The sequence below is a fragment of the Leopardus geoffroyi genome, chromosome D3 (assembly GCF_018350155.1).
Source record: "Leopardus geoffroyi isolate Oge1 chromosome D3, O.geoffroyi_Oge1_pat1.0, whole genome shotgun sequence".
Lineage (NCBI taxonomy): Eukaryota > Metazoa > Chordata > Mammalia > Carnivora > Felidae > Leopardus > Leopardus geoffroyi.
The window spans coordinates 40,608,885-40,623,451 of NC_059339.1; the positions used below are offsets into that span (position 1 = coordinate 40,608,885).

At 38.7% G+C, this 14,567-nt stretch overlaps 1 protein-coding gene across 3 annotated transcripts in view; it reads left to right on the top strand.

Annotated features, from left to right (window-relative positions):
* Positions 1–14,567, top strand: part of MYOM1 (myomesin 1) — a 156,380-nt gene continuing 141,813 nt past the window's right edge. Inside the window, exons 1-2 of one of the 3 annotated variants that reach the window (XM_045457955.1) lie at positions 1–424; positions 1,341–1,435. The gene's annotated coding sequence lies outside the window, so the exon portion shown is untranslated. Of the gene's footprint in view, positions 425–1,340; positions 1,436–14,004; positions 14,234–14,567 lie in introns of those variants that run through there. The other 2 variants (XM_045457956.1, XM_045457954.1) reach the window with 2 other exon arrangements.

The window sequence follows — 14,567 nt, forward strand, 5'->3', positions numbered from 1 at the left end:
GATAAAAATGAGAATGTTGGAAAATGATGTTGAAACAGATGACTGAGAGTTTTCCAGGATTGAGAGTCAAAAATCTTTATAATCTTTATTCCGGTTGAAGATGCACCCAAATATGAAACAAGAAAAATAAAAATAAATCTGTACCAAGTCATGTCCCAGTGAAACTTCAGAACATCAAGAGTAAAAGGGAAAATAGTACAAACTTACAGAGAGAAAAGAGATTGCCTGCAATAGACTGACAGTGGGTCCAACAGCATGCTTTCCTCCAGCAACAATACATGCTGAAGGCGGGTGACCGATATCTTCAAAGTGCTATGAGAAGTACCACCTACTCCTCACGCCATCTGTATGTGGAACTGATGCACAGAGCTCTGACAATTCTTTCTGAAGAATTCCGTATGCTGGTCTCTCTAGAATCTTTCAGGTCTGATCTCCTTGTCTCCTATAATTCCTGAATTGGAACATTAACTAGGGGTCACAAAATGGATTTCATAATTATGAAATTGTATAATCATATAGCATGCCTGGATAGATGTTCTGAGAACTAATGCTCTCAGCCTTTGGGCTATCTGCCAGAATTCTGGGAAACATGAACCTCATATTTAACATCTTATTACACTGAAAAATATTGAATCACTTTGGATTGTTCTTTGCTTTTTTATGTGTGTTTGACTTGCTTTCCAACTAGCTTGTAAACATATCCTGTATTAGTTTTACATTTTCAAAGTGGGAGGTTTTTTTTTTAATGTTTATTTATCTTTAAGAGAGAGAGAGACAGACAGAGCATGAGCAGGGAAGGGGCAGAGTGAGAGGGAGACACAGAATCCGAAGCAGGCTCCAGGGTCTGAGCTGTCAGCACAGAGCCCAACGTGGGGCTTGAATGCGTGAACTGTGAGATCATGACCTGAGCCAAAGTCAGAGCTTTACCAACTGAGCCACCCAGGCGCCACCTGAGTAGAAGTTTTTTAATGTATTCATTAATAATAATAATGAATTATTATTGTTATGATTATTTATTGAGTACTTCCTATAAGCCAGGAGCTCTGAGTGTCTTATTAACATTGCCTTTCAGTCATTGCCCTGCAAGATGGTTACTGTCACCTCCATTTTACTAATGAGGAACTTGAAGCTTAGATTAGTAACTTGCCCAAGTTCATATTGTGGGGAAGAGAAGGGGCAGGAATCTAATGCAGGTCTATATGACCTCAGTGCCTGAGCTTTCAGCCTCTGTGCTGTATTGATTGTTGAAGCATGCTAGCTGTTGATAAAAATGATTGTATCAATAATTTGGAGTGGGAATATTTGCCCAAAATGTTGACTTATTTTTTTGTTCTTCCCAGGAAAAGAGACTTTATGGTTTCTTGCAGACTTTCCAGCAAGGCTTAATTCCACTGAAATCAGTGCCTTGGGGCAATATCCGTTTTGCCAGCCACCTGTAAGTGTATTATAACTTTTGATTCTGAGTTCTTCTTTCTCCTGGAAAAATAATGGTAAATGAAAGTAATTTCTATGGGCAGTCTCTGTTTCATATAACTTGTCAACATTTAACACAGAACACCTCCTTTTGTATTACCCCTTGGAGCACCGATTCAATAAAGCATTAAATCACTGGTCTGGCAGCACTACCCAATAATCCCTGAAAGACCAAAGAACCTGAAGTTAAATTTGAAGGGGCCTTTCCAAGATTCGTGTCCTTCAGTGTCTTACTGTGTGCTACATGATTCATTACCTGCTTCAGGAAGAAGAGCCACGATATGAAAGTACACAAATTTCCTGAGAGTGCCTCCTTCCATTTTTATTCCCATGACCTTGCACTGTGCCAGGCATGTCATGTGTGCTCAGTTAAACCTAAGTTAAAACTGTAACCCTTATTCAAGAACTTTGAGGCAAAGGTAGTAGAAAAAAATAAAGGAGACTTAGGAAGTGGTTAAATGATGAAAGTGGTCCTGTGTTGAAATGCAACCCGATGTATGTTATCAAACTTCTGTGTGGCCTGTTAGGTCCAGAATGAAAATTTTCTTGGTACACAGGTAGTTGTGGTGGCTGGATTAGTCACAGATAGGTTAGATCTTATTTGGATATATAGGCCCCCAAAAAATTATTGCTCAAGACAGGGGAGACAACGAATAAAATCTTGGTGTTCCTCTATTCTTTTTTTTTTTTTAAAGTTTATTTATTATTTATTTTGAGAGAGAGTGCATGCACGTGAGCGGGGGAGGGGCAGAGAGAGAGGGAGAGACAGAATCCCAAGCAGGCTCCATGCTGTCAGCACAGAGCCTGACGTGGGGCTGGATCCCATGAACTGTGAGATCTTTACCTGACCCGAGGTCAAGAACCTGACCCTTAACTGACTGAGCCACCCAGGCACCCTGTTACTCTGTTACTCTGTTACTCTATTAATTCTTATAGTAATTCTATTAAAACTCTTTTCATATAAGGTGCATCTGATGTTTATTAAAATAATATGTATAATAGCTACATGAGATTTATTTTGTGTAACTATATGAGAACATCTGTGTGTGTGTGTGTGTGTGTGTGTGTGTGTACGTGTGTACTAACATTAGCATACTTGCCTCATGTAAAGTCCTTTACTTGACTTTAAAACATTGCAAATATCACAAAGGAACAAAATTCCAGACCTCCAAACCAGGTAGTATTAGGTTTAAAAATAGAAAAATTGGCCAAGGAATGAAATATATTAATAGGAATAGATAAAAAATTATAGGCTCAGCACATGACTTTCCAAGTATAATAAACAATGGTGCAAGAAATAACTATTTATGAAATGTAGTTGAAAAAGAGAATATTAAAACTGAGAAAAATAAACTTTGATTAAGTTCACATAGCATAAACCACAATAAATTGCAGGTGAGTTCCAATTAAGCATAAAGCATAATAAGTTGAATGAAATAGAATTATTTAAGTATCTTAACTGGAAAGAAGAATATATATGTTTTAAAAAATGGTTTAATTAAAGCATCATTGGCATACAGTAAACCACACATATTTAAATGTATAATATCCTAAGTTTTGACACATGTGTACACTTGTGAAAACTTAACCACACTCAAGATATTGAACATATCTATCTCCCCCTAAGTTTCTTCATGCCTATTTGTAAATCCATCCTTCCTGACTCCTCCCACTTCTCTCCTCCCCCACCTTCAGGCAACCACTCTCTGCTTTCTGTCCCTATTGTTTGTGCAAATATAAGTTTGTGACCTGTGAAAGTGTTACTGATTATCAGATTGATGGTTCTACTTTTACAAAAGTCAAAATGTAATGAAATCAAGGAAAGAATTGAAATAGAAACATTTTATGATCAAAATGACAGATGAAAGCTTAATATCCAGAATGTTTTTTAAATTTAATGAAAAGAGCATTTTGGGGTGCCTGGGTGGCTCAGTCGGTTGAGCATCCGACTTCAGCTCAGGTCGTGATCTTGCAGTTCATGAGTTTGAGCCCCGTGTCGGGCTCTGTGCTGACAGCTCAGAGCCTGGAGCCTGCTTCAGATCCTGTGTCTCCCTCTCTCTGCCTCTTTCCTACTCATGCTCTGTCCCTCTCTGTCTCTCAAAAAATGAATAAACATTAAAAAAAATAAAAAAAAAAAGAGTGTTTTATTTTGACTTGTTCGATAGCAAGGAACAGAGACCCAGTTCAGTTAGCCCACGAAAAAGGATACTAGGTGAGGGATATACATGAATGGCATCTAAACTGGAAAGTTACTGAAAACAGAGGGAGCTTTGAGATATTGACTCTTCGGTTTTTCTCTCATTCGCCAAATGATTATTCTCTGATTAGGTCTGCTTCTTTGAGCACACCTACTTAGTTTTCTCTCTACCAACCTTCTTTCTCTGCTAACCCTAGTTTCTGGTGCCTCATAGTTTCAGTTTGTCATGGCTCCTCTGACTCCAGTATTCGCAAAGCAACTCTTCATTCTACCTTTTCCACTTTTGCTCCTTCTATTAAGTGCACTGATGCTCAACATTTCCAAATTCAAATTCTCAAGAGAGGAATGTGATTGGTTTGGCTCACCTTTTGGACCAGGCCATACATAGGTTGCTGGTAAGGATATACATCAGTTACCTTTAGGTCTGAAATGACCCATCACTGTGGGTCAGAGAGCAGGAATCACATGGTGCAAAACATCAGCATGTACTGTGAGCAGCGCAAGCATTGAGTGTTCACTTGTCCAGTAAGGAAGATAGTTCTTGAGAGCCAGATGGAGATGGGTTCAAATACCAGCTCCATTATTTATTAGCTGTGTGGCTTTGGGTAACTTGCCTAACCTATCTGAATCTTAGTTTTCTCATTTATAATTTGGGGATAATAACTGCCTTGTATAATTTTTGTAAAGAATAAAGCAAAACACATGTAAAGCATGGTACAGTATCTAGCACATAGTAGTTCTCAATCAATGATAGCAATTTTATTTTGTTAATATATTAACAGATTAAGAATGATCTCAAGAAAAATAATCTCCATGGCGAAGGTCAAGAGATAGCTCACACAGAGGAAAACCAAATAGTTAGCTAACATTGATAGAAATGTCCAGACTCACAAAGAATTTTTAAAATGCATTTAAAAATAGCTATGAGGGGATACCTGGTGGCTCAGTCAGTTAAGCATCTGACTCTTGATTTTGGCTCAGGTCATGGTCTCAGTTTGTGAGATTAAGCTCTGTGTCGGTCTCTGCACTGACAGCGTAGAGCCTGCTTGGGATTCTCTTTCTCTCCTCTCTCTGTCTTTCCCCACTCACATTCTCCCTCTCTCTCTCAAAATAAATAAATAAACATTTTTTAAAAATAAAAATAATTTAAAAAATAAAATTAAAATAGCAGTGAGATCTATTTCACACCTGTTAAACTTGCTGAAATAAATTAAATTTAAATTAAATAAACTAAATTTATTTAAATTAAATTTAAGGATGCTTGGGTGGCTCAGTCGGTTGGGTGTCCAACTTTTGATTTCAGCTCAGGTCATGATCTCACAGTTTGTGCGGAGCCTGGTTAGGATTCTCTCTCTCCCTGTCTCTCTGCTCCTCTCCCTTGCTAGGGTACATGCTCTCTCTCTAAAATAAAATAAAAAAATAAAAATTGAAAATAAATTAAAATTATACATTGCAATATTGATGTGGCCATGAAGAAAGAGCATATTCATACGTGCTAGATGGCATAGCCCAATTATTCCAAATAGCAATCTCACAAAACATACCCTTTAATTCATAGTCCCTTCCTGGGAAAATACTTACAAGGAGGTGATTGAAAAGGAAAACCTCTATTTGTACAAAATATTTATAGCTCTCTTTTTAATTCAGAGGCTTTCATCATTTTAGAATGGAAAGAGACCTAAGAGATCATTTTTCCCTTGAGCTGCACATTAGAGTCATTTAGGAGCTTTTAGAAATTCTTGTGTCCCACGCCCAGAGATTTTGAGGTAATTGTCCTGAAATATGGTCTGAGTTAGAGTACAGTTTAGAATCTTCTTAGCTATTCTAATGTGTAGCAAGGAAGGAGAACCACTCTTCCAGTCTCACGCAATTGGGGGAACCATGAAGAAACAGCCAGAGAAACAGAGCCTCTGAAGGGAACACACATAGATGTAATAAAAGAGCTGGGTTGCAAATGAAGATGTTCCTAATTCCTAACCCTGACTTCTAGTCTTGATGAATAACTGGAAACATCCATGTATCCAGTATTTAAGGACTAGGACACCAATGATTGTGGAATAGTACAATGCATTCATTAATTGTTATTGGTTATCTATGGATGCAGTAGAACATAGTGTGTACACATTGATGAGAACCAGGTGTGATAGGGGTGTGTCTGTTTCTCTCCTCACCAAGAGATTCCCAGCTGACACTGTTGAGTTGCTCCTTGGAGGGGCATGGTTCCCCCTTCATGCTCTTCCCTCTGCCCAAGGTGGCCAAGTTCTCTGAGTCCCCCATCTATCTTATGGGGAATGGAGTTATCAATGTCCAGGACTGCTGAACTGTGGGCTGTTCATGCAGAACAGTGATGAATCAGAAGTCCCTGTTTTAAAATTGTGGTGAAATACACATAACAAGAATTTACCATCTTAACCATTTTCAAGTTGCACAGTTCAGTGGTATTAAGTACATTAACACTGCTGTACAGTTATCACCACCATCCATTTCCAGAACTTTTTCATCTTCCTCAACTGAAAGTTTCTACCCATTAAACACTAGTTCCCATTTCCCCCACCCCACTGCCCCAGCCTCTGGAAACTACCATTCTACTTTCTGTCTCTATGAATTTAACCTAGGTACCTTATGTAAATAGAATCATATAACATGTGTTCTTTGTGCCTGGCTTATTTCACTTAGCTTAATGCCTTCAAAGTTAGGAGTTTGTTTGTTTGTTTATTTGTTTGTTTTGAGATTGAGAGAATGTGTATGAGGGGGGAAGAGGGGCAGAGGGAGAGAGAGTGACAATCTTAAGCAGGCTCCGGAGAGTTTGACAAAGGGCTGGATCCCCTGACTGGATCATGACCTGAGGCAAAATCAGAGTCAGATGCTCAACTGACTAAGCCACCCAGGTGCTCCAAGAGTCCATTTTTAAGGATAAATTATCCCTTTTCTTTCTCTCTACTCCCTTGTTCTTTCTTCCAAAGACCGCTTTCCTTCTGGGTTGAGGATCACCCATTCCTTCTATTGGTCCTTGCTCCCCTGCTGTAGTGGCTACTCTGCCTTTTGCCTTTTCTTTTCTAGGCTCAGTATTACCTGGTAAGCAGGATAGGAAAATCTAGCTCTGTAAGCTTGTACCTGAAACTCCTAAGTCTGAAGGTTTGTTTTGTTTGTGCATCTTTGTTCTGTTTCAGCATGGACTGGGAGAGAAAGGGGAAGGGACTATCAAAGTATGAAAGAGAGAGAAGAAAACAAAGAATATAATCAAGTTAATACTTGAAGATATATGCCTGCCTCAAATGTGAGACTAGTATCTACATTATAAAAGAATAGAAGAAGTTACAGAATTTTATAACAAGTGGATTGTTCTAGTTATGAGCAAGTGTTGTATACTGACAAGTGGGTGAGGTCTGGATCTGGACTATCTGAATTTGAACATAGTTTCTTTTTTTTTTTTTTAAAGATTTTTATTTTGTTTTTAATTTTTTTTTCCTTAGAGAGAAAGAGCACATGATGAGCTGGGGAGAGAGAGCGAGAGAATTTTAAGCAGGCTCTTTTCTCAGCACAGAGCCCAATGTGGGGCTCAATCCCACAACTCTGAGATCATGACCTGAGCCAAGATCAAGAGTTGGATGCTCAACCACCAGGTGCCCCTGGGTTATCTGAATTTGAATCCTCACTCTTAACATTTTCCTCCCAGTTTTATTGAGATATAATTGACATTCAGCAATGCAGAAGTTTAAAATGCACAGCATAGGGACACCTGGCTGTCAGTTGGTAGAGCGTGCAATTCTTGATCTCAAGAGTGTGAGTTAAAGCCCCATGTTAGGTGTGGGGCCTACTTAAAATAATAATAAAATAAAATTAAATGTACAGCATAACAACTTGAATCACATATATTGTAAAATAATCACCACAATATCTAACACTTTTTAGTTGTATGTACTTGAGCAAGGTACTGAACTTCTCTGTACCTCAGTTTTCTCATTAGTGAAAGTGTATAATAATAATGATAGCACCTACCTCATACAGTGTTCTGAGGAATAAAGAAGTTAATACATATAAACCATTTATAATACCACCGGAAAAATAGTAAGTACTATGTAAGTGTTAGATATCAATATTTTTTGGTCAGTGTTTGGATACTTGTTATCTGTGAGACCAAGTGTGATTAACTATATAAGGACAAATATATTTAAAAATTCAAGACAGCATTATTCACAATAGCCTAAAACTGGTCACAATGAGAAGTCCATTAATTGATGAATGGATAAGCAAAATATGGTATGTCTTTCAGTGAAATATTTCTCAGCAATAAAAAGAAACAAGCTACCAAATCTTGGAACAACATGGATGAATCTCAAAAACATCTTGCTAAGAAAAAAAAAACAGACATAAAGGACTACATATTATATGATCCCATTTGTATGAAATTTCTAGGAAAGGCTAAACTATAGAGACAGAAATCCAGGTCAGTGGTTGCCTAGGCTGTGGAAGGGATCAATGCTTAACTACAAACTGGCATAAGGGAATTTTTCTGGTGATGGAAGTGTTTTAAAAATGGATTTTGGTGATGGTTGCCCATCTATAGAAATCTAAAACTCATTGAACTTTACTCTTTTTTTAAAAATTTTTTAACATTTATTTATTTTTGAGACAGAGAGAGACAGAGCATGAACAGGGGAGGGTCAGAGAGAGGGAGACACAGAATCTGAAACAGGCTCCAGGCTCTGAGCTGTCAGCACAGAGCCCGACACGGGGCTCGAACTCACAGACCGCGAGATCATGACCTGAGCTGAAGTCGGCCGCTTAACCGACTGAGCCACCCAGGCGCCCCGTGAACTTTACTCTTAAAATGGGTGAATTTTGTGACATGTAAATTTTACTATTCTGAAACTGTCAAAAATAAAATGAAATTGGAGATTCAGATCTCTCCCTCTTTAGCCTGGTTCTCATTCATTCATTCATTCATTTATTTAAGACAGAGCATGTGCATGGTACATGAATGAGCAGGGGAGGGAAAGTGGGAGAGAGGGACTCTCAAGCAGGCTCCACACCCAGCACAGAACCGGATGTGGGGTTCATTATGGGGCTCAACGTGGGGCTCAATCTCATGACCCTGAGATCATGACCTGGAGATCATGACCTTAGCTGAAATCAAGAGTTAGAGGCTTAACCGACTGAGTCACCCAGGCACCCCTAGCTTGGTTCTCACTTAAAAAAAAAACAAAGCAGGGGCGCCTGGGTGGCGCAGTCGGTTAAGCATCTGACTTCAGCCAGGTCACGATCTCGCGGTCCGTGAGTTCGAGCCCTGCGTCGGGCTCTGGGCTGATGGCTCAGAGCCTGGAGCCTGTTTCCGATTCTGTGTCTCCCTCTCTCTCAGCCCTTCCCCCGTTCATGCTCTGTCTCTCTCTGTCCCAAAAATAAATAAACGTTGAAAAAAAAAATTAAAAAAAAAAAAAAAAAAAAGCAGAGGGGTGCCTGGCTGGCTTAGTTGGTGGAGTGTGCAACTCTTGATCTCAGGGTCATGACTTTAAGCCTCACATTGGGCATGAAGTCTACTTAAAAACAAAAAAGAAGAAGAAAAAGTTATTGTTTTTGCAAAAATAATGTATGTCAGTTGTTGGGAGGCAGTTCTTCATGGGTCCATCATATTTCTGTATACCTTGCAAGCAGGCCCAGGCTTCCATTTGTTCCAGATTATCTTTTCAGGGATGTCTGTGTAATGAATAGCCTTTGAAGATAGAAAGAGTGTTTCCCTCCGGGGAAAAAGGCAGGCATGCTTACTAGCCAATATAATAAAGAAAATGTCTACCTCTGGAGCAAAGGGTGAACATGCTTAATACTCATTATATAGTATTTGGGTCCATAAGAAGGGAAGTAGGAGTAGAGTTGGTGAATTATACAGGGTAAAATGGCAGATATCACCTTATGCCATGGTACCACAATTATTTTTAAGTAACTACCTGACTTTGTCTACCCAACTACACAGTGGCTACTTTGGGGACATGAGTAAGTCACCTCTGGATCCTGGGTCATGGCACAGTGTGTGATGTAGTAGGTTTTCAATACATGCTCTTTCTTTTTCCATACTGTTGGTGCATGCATTGTACTTGTTAATTACAACTAGAAACTTAAAATTTTTTTTTTTTCAACGTTTATTTATTTTTGGGACAGAGAGAGACAGAGCATGAACGGGGGAGGGGCAGAGAGAGAGGGAGACACAGAATCGGAAACAGGCTCCAGGCTCTGAGCCATCAGCCCAGAGCCTGACGCGGGGCTTGAACTCACGGACCGCGAGATCGTGACCTGGCTGAAGTCGGATGCTTAACCGACTGCGCCACCCAGGCGCCCCTACAACTAGAAACTTTAAAAAAAAGTTCTTGATTTCAGTTGGAATTTAGTTTTTGTTCACATTTCATTTCTTTAAAAAAAAAAATTTTTTTTTTAACATTTATTTATTTTTGAGAGACAGAGACAGAGCATGAGTAGGGGAGGAACAGGGAGAGAGGGAGACACAGAATTGAAAGCAGGCTCCAGGCTCCAAGCTGTCAGCACAGAGCCCAACGTGGGGCTCGAACCCATGAGCAGTGAGACCATGACCTGAGCTGAAGTCAGAGGTTCAACCTACTGAGCCACCCAGGTACCCCTTCACATTTCATTTCTAAATAATATTTATTTTAATTACTTTTTTGGTTTATCTTTTTATTGTTTTTTTTTTTTTTTTTTTTTTGAGAGAGAGAGAGAGAGAGAGAGAGAGTGAAAGTGCAAGCTGGAAGGGGCAGAGGAAGGGGAAAGAGAGACTCTTTTTTTTGTTTTAATTGTTTTTAACGTTTATTTTTGAGAGAGAGAGAGACAGAGTGTAAACAGGGGAGGGTCGGAGAGAGAGAGACACAGGATCCGAAGTAGGCTCCAGGCTCTGAGCTGTCAACCCAGAGCCCAACATGGGGCTCAAACCCACAGACTTCATGGACTGTGAGATCATGATCTGAGCTGAAGTTGGATGCTCAACCGACTGAGCCACCCAGGCTCCCCTATTTATTTTTGCTTTTAGGATACACTACTATTAGTTAAACTCATCATTTCACCCTTAATTTTTAATAAATATTAATGTAATTAATATATAATATACATAAAAGTATATAATTATACTATATAATAAATGTCAATATTAAAAAGATTGATACTATTTATTTATTTATTTATTTTAGTAATCTCTATACCCAACATGGGGCTCAAACTTACAGCCCCCAGATCATGCTCTCCAACTGAGCCAGGTGCCCCCAAAATATTAATATTCTTAAAAGTAAGTTTGAAGAGAGAATATATCTACTTTAAAATTGCTTTTAAAAACCCCATAATTCTAGAAGCAAGTATTTTTTTAAATTTTCAAACTTTTATAGTTCAATGCTTTTTAAAAAGCCATTTCCATTAGATGGTTTCCTAGGAAATTTAAATTAATACTTGGTTAGCATTCCATTAAGTTTTCAGAATAATTACACATCTATAAGGGCTTTATGATTATATGAGAGTAATTGACAAGATGATTTTTCATCTATAAGGGAATCATGATTGAATCACAATAATTGAGTTTTATGATACCAGCTAAATTTTCCTCCTTTAATTTTAGTTTAATTATGTAGTATGTATGTAATTTGGATAGCTATATGTTATTTTTTCATGTTTGTTTTGAGAGAGAGAGATTGAGAGAGAGAGAGAGAGGGAGAATTCCAAGCAGTCTCCACACTGTCAGTGCAGAGCTTGATGCAGGGCTTGAGCTCACCAGCTGTGAGATCATGATCTGAGCTGAAATCAAGAGTCGGATGCTTAACTGACTGAGCCATCCAGGTGCTCCTGGATAGCTGTATTTTAAATAAATGTGTTGTCAGGAAAGGGTGAATCCAGATGACGCTATAGCAGAAAGATCACTTGGTAAACTAAGTTGATTCTAGCTCATGCTGTTTTGTCAAATCCTATATATTTGTTTGAAATAAACTATTTGGCTTTCACTGGGATCTTGAGCATCAGTGTATAAATGATAATATTTTAGTTTTCCACAAGTGTGTGTGGACTTCTCTAATTTTGTATTTTTAACTGGGATCAAAATTCTGTAAATATTTTAAGGTATTGATTTTGTAGCCAGTATATCTTGATGTAATAAATAATTGTTGCACAGGAAATATAACAAATTCTTTAGTAACGGGTCTTCCTTCTGATGGACATTATTGGCATATGGCTCTATCTACACACACACACACACAGTTAAATTGTTGAAAGGCAGTATAGTATGAAATTTGGAGACTACACTCTGTATAGAACAGAACTGAGTTTAAATCCTCTGTCACATTCTAGTTATGTGATATTAAGAATATTAGCCTCTTGGTGGGGTGCCTGGGTGGCTTAGTCGGTTGAGCGTCTGACTTTGGCTCAGGTCAGGGTCTCACAGTCTGTGGGTTCAAGCCCTGTGTCAAGCTCTGTGCTGACAGCTCAGAGCCCCAAGCTTGCTTCGAATTCTGTGTCTCCCTCTCTGTCTGCCCCTCCCCCACTTGTGCTCTGTCTCTCTCTCTCTCAAAAAATAAACATTAAAAACATTAAAAAAAAAAAAGAATATTAACCTCTCTAAATCTCAACTTCATAAAATGTTTTTATGTATATGCAGTGTTCAAATAAGGTACTGTAAAGCAATTCGCATTAATGCCTGACATATAGCAAATGGTCATTAAATATCATCTAGTATTATGATTTATATATTTTATTTTTGTTTATTTTTCTCCCTCCTGTTTTGAGAAGATTTGAAACATGTTGTCTACAGAAACAGCCTACTGGGAACCATTCTGATGCCTGGTGGATAAAAATCAGAACCACTACCATTCTATATTGGGTGTTTAGAGAACAAATGGATGCTTGGGGAACCTGAAACTTGGAAAACTCTCATATGGATTCCAAATAGCTCAAATGTCCATATGCACACTGACAGGAGGTATATGTTGACGAAGAAATGCCAAGTTGAATTTTACCAGGAAACAGCATCAGGACTAAATGGAATGCATTCTTTTACGTACTTTGGATAGCTCAGAAGCAGAGCATAATGTAAGAGAGACTCACAGAATACCTAGTTTCTTGTAAACAAAGTGTCATTAGAGGATACATCAATGCATGGCAAGAAGTGCTGGGATTTGGAGTCCAAATATGGATTAAATGAATTGCATTTGTCATTTACTAGCTGGGTGATCTTTGGTAAATGACTTTGCCTTCAAAACCTTGATTTCCTTGGCTATATAGTAAAGCTGATTATACCTCGCTTGCAGGAAATTAGGAGAATTAAATGAGGTCCTGTATATAAAGTGTCTCTCACAGGGTCTCAGTTTTAACTGTAGTTATCATCAAGAAAGTAATTATAGACTACAATATTAGGTCTGTTTAATATTTTATAGTTACAAGTGATCTGTATTCACTTGAGGTGATATCACTGTAAGATCATGTTGGAGCTTAACCAGTTCAGTACATATAATATGAACAACGAGCTTTCAAATTATTTCTATCAGTAATAATAGTTGATGTTTACTGTTACATGGTAATCACTGGGTTAAATGCATTATCTCATTGAATCTCTATGGCATTCTCATAATTTGGATATATTTTGTAGAGAAGGAAAATGAAGCTTAGGAAGGAGAAATAAATTGCTTGAGGTTGAATCGATGGTCAGGAATCTAGCTCTAGTCTGAATCCAAAATGTAGACTCTAACCACCAGGTTCTACCACCTGTTAATTTGTTACATAGTGTGAAAAACAAAGAAAGAATCTCTGGTTAGATAAACTGACCCTACTGTGACTTTGGCAAAGAGAAAAACGTGTTGCTTCTCAAAGGCTTTAATTAGTGAAAAAAGGGATTCAAATACTCAAGCCTGAAGCTGTGACTTTGAAGCATGAGAGAAACAGTGACTGTGTATTGTCAGGCCAAAGTTGCCACCACATGGGACCCATTTTTTACGTGTTTTGCCTTTAGTTAGCCTCAAGTTCTTTTTAAACCTTGTGCCTTTTAAATGTACTGTACATGTGTTACGAACAGCACACCCAGAACCATATCTTGGCATTAAAATTCCATGAAGTCCATTTTGGGAATCAGATTACCACACCTATTTTTAGTTCACAACACAAACTCCTTTTTCCATTACACTTTTAAATATCCAGCCATAAAAGACATATTGAAAATAGCTCTTCCAACCTCATAAAAATCCTGCATTTGGTGAAATCAGGACAGACCCATTGACTGGCATTAGTGTAAGTACGTGACTGAGGCAGCTACCTGCCAGTGCCTCTCTCCTCCTCTTGGTTAGGACTACCCGCCCCATCCACTTGCTGCTATATTTGTCTGCCTTCTTGGCCATAAAAGGCTGGCTGTGTGGCTCTGACATTCTACAGCCTGACCACATGCATTATTTTTGAACTGGTCCCCAGGGTCCTGTCTTTAGGCCTGCCTCTTCACGTTTTCTTTGGGATTCATCCTCCGTGGGCTTTTCATTCTCTTGTCCAGCTCCACAGCCACCTCGGAGCATTTGTGCACCACCATCACTCCTTTGCAAACTGGTAAGTGTGACACTGAGGCAGAAGAATGCATTTGATATTTTAGGTGCTTACCAGCATTGCATGCATGTGGTTTCTTTCTATCTTGTGAGTTCAGTGGTTTGCTCAAAGAGCTGTCAGAATAGCAGAGAAATAGGAAAGTGGAGCCCCTGGGCGGGAAGACAAAAGCAGCAGGGTGCCAGTTTCTGCTGGCACAGCTATTCTCTCACATCACGCTGTTCTTTTTAAGTTAAGCTACTGTTCCTGGAACTATAAGGAGATAAGATCTGTCTCAGGTGGAACTGTAAGTGTGAGTCCAAGTACTCTTTCCAAGTTATAGTTCTGTGGTTTGGTTGGA